Raw genomic sequence first — 6,000 nt, 5'->3', positions numbered from 1 at the left:
AAAAAATATTGGGGGAATTTAATAAACTTTTCTTTTTTGGAACGGGAAAAAAAATAAATTGAAAATTTGCATGAGACAGCCTATTCTTCCCTTTATTTTAAAAACAACAGTTAACTATATTGTAATATTTTATTACATAAGCCTAACGTCACTAATGATGATAATAGAAAAATAATTGGATGTGGGAGCATTACAATTAGAATCACGGAAAAATATGGTGTGATTTATCAGCATTTTACAAATTAATGTAACACTGATGGCTGTTATAAAAAGTAAAAAAAAAAAAAATATATATATATATATATATGTTTGTATTAAGTTATCTGACATTTCATTTTTAAAATACTTTTTATTATTTCTACTTTATTAAGGTTATTCTTTAAATCGGTGATATATTTTGAATTTGGTGATGATACATGTATAATACAAATACAGTGGGAGAAAGCCGTTGGAATTTGGTCATGTATGCTATAATACAAGAAGATGGAACAATTTCAATGTAATGTAAAAATAGGATAAAACTTCTTATTACAATTATATGGTATTTCGGTAGTGGATAGATGTCAATTGTCTTTAACATTAAAATCTAAATAACATTTCATTGTTTAGCAATCTAAATCTTTACTCAAATACTTCTTGATAGTATGGAAAGACATTTAATACTTAAATTAGTAGATGATTGTTTGATTATCAAAGTCAATTCTCAACCGTGCAATAAATATAATTACCTACTTTTTTTATTTTAAACTTGTATTTATAAGTTTCGGAATGGGCTTTCAATTAACATCGACATAATCACGTCCCAATAGTTGATAAACATGTTTTACCTATAAACGTATTTAATTTGCATTCCTGATCAACCATTAAGTGACTTATTGATCGGTGACTGACTCTCCAATAAAGATCGTTCGAATTTTGGAAGCTGACTAAAAATGTTAAGAAGTTGACCACCCAGTAAACCACTGATCAGACATTCATACGACACACAGGCCCCTCAAGCCCAAGCTTGGAATAATTGGCAAAGGGGTTTGTGAAAATGGGCGACCACAACTACTTGATCTAGTGTGTATTAGTGGCGTTTAAGATCGTTCGTCCTTTTGTAGAAAATGATCGTTGGAAAAGAGGCCTGAAACACTTCTTGATTCACGCTTGGCAGAATGCATAGGGTTGCATGATTTGGGTCGTGGGATCTCACTTTATTTAACGGCGAATATCGCTCGACGGTAGGAGGTGGTTAGTTATAAATAGGGGTGGGTCTTCCCTGTCATTTTCATCATTCTCTTCAACCTTCTCTACCTACCGAGCGGTATTCTTTCCTTCATGTAATAATATCAATTGTTAACTTGTATTTGTCTGAGGAGTTTTTGGGGAGGGACGGTCGGGGATGATGATGCCTCGTCTTCATTGGTGTCGAGATCTATTTCTTCGTCTATCTTTGGGTTAACCAAGCGGGATGAGGGTCTAATTGATAGCAATGTCAACGTAGATGATAATAAGACCACTTGATTTGGGGTTAAAAGTTTCATTTTTGGTGGCGTGGAGATCAACGCAACCAATCAGGGTGTGGAGCTTGTCCAAACTCTCCCCATTATCTCTAGTTATGAATGGGCGTCCCACGAAATAGGTGATTTCTTGACATTCTTCCACATGAAGAACCAACTAGAGTATTGGGCCGAACAAAGTTGCATCTTAAAGGCTTTTGGGGATGGCTCCTTCATCAAGTTGATGGTGTACAAGGGGAACGAACGGGTGTTTCAAGGGAAGGGAGACAATCGTGATGACTTCTTTATCATGTTTGCCTTTCTGTTCAACAAGATGTACATTCAGATCTCACTCAAAGACTTTCAGAGGGGTGTGCTAAGGGAGTTGAACATGGCATCATCACAACTTCACCTGAACGGGTGCGCATACACACAAGCATTCGCGATTATTTGCGCCACCCTCGACCTCACTCCCACTTCAGCCATCTTTCTTCACTATTTCTGCACACACCCGAATATCAAGCGGGGGTGGACCTCCTTGATATTCAAGCAGGGGAAGTGGTTGTTCAAGTTGTTCTCGGTCTCCTATAAGGAGTTTAAGAATAAATTTTTTATTTAATCATTCTTGTAGTCCTTATTTATGTTGGATATTTTCAAATAGATCTCTTTCTTATATTTTTTTTTCCAGTTGGGTCCCTAAAAGTGAAAAAATGAAGTAATTGGCTCCCTACCGTTAAATTGGGCTAACGGGGTTAACTTTCAGGTGAAGTGTTAGTGTGAGGTGGATTAATTTAAAGACGTGGCATATGCAGAGCGCTTAGGTGAAAAATATTTAATTAAAAGATTAAAAAAAAAGGTTCTGCAATTAAGCTTGCATTTTCTTCCTGCAAAGAAGACTTGATGGTTTTGGATGAGCAAAATCCAAAGGGAAAACTTGCACACTCAAGCTCCCTCAAATTGAGGAGCAAGTAGAGCACAATGACGACAAAAAACCCTAAAGCAGCATTTGAACTAGTGAGTGAAACAGCAACACAAATGAGCATAATGAAGGACTTTTTTTTAGTCTTCATGTCTCTTGCATGATGGTTAATTCAATCCATGCAAACAACAAAAGCACCCCAAGAATCTCAATCGGAACCAACTTTAAAATCGTCCTCGATAATATTAACCAAGGAAATCTTCGAAGGCCCAACCCTAAGATCTTCGAAAATGGAAGGGTCACGAACGAAAGAGAAGATGATGGCCATGGAAGATGGTCGTGTGAATTGGATTTCGCAATTAGGGTTCATCCCGATAGAGGTTGTGATTTTAATATGGGTTTCTATTTTGATATTTTGTAGGTTGCTTGCGATTGACAAAGGAGGAGAAGATGCAACATCACACATCATGGTGAAGTTGGTTCGCGAATCGCAACGACGCTAATGGGTTTACATCACAAAGATGGTGGAGGTGCGAATCAGTAAGGTTGAAGGCGAATGCGAATTTGGGTTTTCTGTTGGGCAAATAGCAATGGCTCACGTCTAGGTTTCGCAATGATGCATGGAGATTCAAATTAGGCGATTTGGGGTAGATTGCGATTAGGGTTCCAGAGTTTGTGAAATTTGAGATTTCTCTACAGTTTTGTTGTGAGGTGTGATTCATCGTAATTTGGGGTTGATTTTTGGGTTTCCTTTTACAGGCTTGATGCACATGGAAAAAGATTTTTGGGTGATGCACAAGAAAGAAGATTTCTGGGTGGTGCTTCATCGTAATGGATGATAATCCTTTTTTTAAAATTTTTTTATTAAACATTTTCCACCTAAAAGGCTCTGCTTATTAAATTAATCCACCTCACACTGACACGTCACTTGAAAGTTAACCCTGTTAACCCAATTTAACTGCAAGGAGCCAATTGTTACAATTTTTCACTTTTAGGGACCCAATTGGAAAAAAAATATTAAAGTGACCTATTTGAGAAAACCCAACATAAATAGGAATTACGAGAATGATTAAACTTAAGTTTTTCAAGGTTCTAATAATGGAAGCCGATTGGTCAAAGTTTTTCAATGAGGATGATCGATTTAAGTTTCCTCTGTATTGGACCAAAGATCTCGCAAGGTTGACCTCGTGGCATAAGACTCGAATAACGTCGGCTGAGTTGGAGGTGATCGGCGTGATCAACAACTAGATCGACCATGACCACTCTAACCATTTGACCTTCCTCAATGGAACATAAGGTTCCATTCTCAGCCCAACTGCATAACATTTTTTGGTATTCTTAAGGTCCACGTGGACCGTATAGACCGTTCCTCTCTCTGTAGGGAACTTCATGGCGAGGTGGGGGTGAAGATGATTGCCTCGAAAGCGTTGAGGCATAACTGTTTGATCAACATGTTGTAGAAGGTATTCGCCTCCACAAGAAGGAACCTTACCTTGAGCTCCTTGTTGTCCCGTTCGGTACCCATCTTGGTTCGTAAATCCGCGTACCTTCGGGTGTCAACCCGTTCGGAAGCAAACCTTACAATCTGCTCATTGTATGGATCACATACTCCTCAATGTTGTCTTTAGGGTCACATACTCATCGATGTTGTGTCTCATGTTCTTATAATATAATCAATGTTTATTGTCATCGACTCCAGGAGGGGTTGGTCTTCTCTTGGGAGCAGGGATCAGATCCGCACTCAGGACTTCTTGCAAAATCTTCGCTCGTGGTGCATTAAGCGAGGTACACTAATGGAAACGTGGACCACGTGGGAGGTCCTTAGGGCACGAGCCACTCGGCTTGTTATTGTTGTTGCTTGGCTTCTTCAACTCTTTCTTCTCACTGTTGGCAGCCTCCTCATACTGCTTCCTTCAAAACTCTCGCATGTCTTCCATCCTCATATCCTCGACCGCCCGCTTTCTCAACTCCTCCACTAACTTGAGCGAATTTTGACATAAACTATCGGCAAACAACCCTAGCTTTAGGGTCGTCACGACATGTTGTAGGGCGAAGTCATGATACAAATCCTTAATTCGTCGAACGATTTGCCTATAATGTCTCATGAAAGCCCGCAACTATTTTTCCTTCTCTTGCTTCATACTCATCAAGGCTAGGGTTGTTAGGTCCTTTACCCGGCTTGCCGTAAACTACTAACCGAATAACATGCAGATGTTGAAATTCTCCATAGAGTTGAGTTGTAAAGAGTTAAACCATTCTAGTGCTTCTCCTTGAAGAGATAAGGAGAAAGCTCTACACCAAATTGTGTCATTGGTAGTGTGAAAAGCCATATGGTTTATAAACATCTTCATGTGGTCATATGGATTTGATTATCCATCATACATGTTGAAAGTTGGCAAAACCAACTGTTCGAGGATGTGCGTCTCCATGATGGCACTAACGAACGACAATAGGCCAATTGTGTTCACCGTCTACACGAAGTAATGCTCTTTACCCGCTCTCGTTCTTGCCTCTACACGAGATTGGTGTTTTCTTCAGCCTTAGCCGGGGTAAGGCGATTAACCGTTCCACGGGTGGAATGCTGGGCGGTCTGCTCTTGCCGAGTAGCCACATGTTCGGCTTTCAAGGTCGTCAGCTCTTCTTCATGCCTATTCTGCATGTCCAACATTTATTGCTATAACATTCTAGTAATCTCCATTGGGTCTTGGTGGTTCTCTTATCCTCCTTGCACCATATTCCTTGTGTTCACCATTAGGGTGTTACTCAGTATTCTCGGGTCCCACGGTGGGCGCTAAAATGTTTCAACAGTGGGGTCGAGGTCAATTGTCTTCAACACTAAACTCCAAACAACCTTTCAGTTGTTTAGAAACCCAAGTCTTTACTCCAACACTCCATGGTACCGTGTGGGGGTTACCTACAAAAGGCACTTCGATGCTTAAGTTAATAGATGATTGTTCGGTGATCATAATCATTTCTCAATAGTGCTATAAATGTAATCATCTACCTCCTTAGCTTAAACTTGTATTTATAAGTTTCAGAATGAGCTTTCAATTAACATCGGCCTAATCACGACCCAATAGTCGATAAACATACTTTACTTATAAATGTGTTTAATTTGCATCCCTGGTCAACCATTGGGTGACTTATGATCGGGTACATACTCTTTAATAAAGACTGTCCAGTTTTTGATAACTAACTAAGAATGTGAGGAACTTGACCGCCCAATCAATCACTGATCGACAATCATAGGGCATATTATTCATTTCATTTAATTACTCATTTCGTTTTAGAAAATAATATATAATACATAATAATATATAAGAAATATCAATTTTCTCACTATAACATGTAACGAATAATAAAAATATCAATAAATAAAACAAATTCACATCAATAACATTTTTGCTTAATTATAACACTTGTTAAACCAAAATTACTCATGCAATAAAGAAAACATAAATAGTAATAGTAAACTTAAAAGTATATCACCACATATGTTTTTTTCTTTCCGTATACATCATGTAATTTCATACCACATAGTAACTTATAGCTCTTTGTTTAATATGTTTTCTTGACAATGTTGTCGAAAGTTATATTATC

This window comes from Vigna angularis, chromosome 2, assembly GCF_016808095.1.
Source record: "Vigna angularis cultivar LongXiaoDou No.4 chromosome 2, ASM1680809v1, whole genome shotgun sequence".
Taxonomy (NCBI): domain Eukaryota; kingdom Viridiplantae; phylum Streptophyta; class Magnoliopsida; order Fabales; family Fabaceae; genus Vigna; species Vigna angularis.
This window is presented reverse-complemented; position numbering follows the sequence as displayed.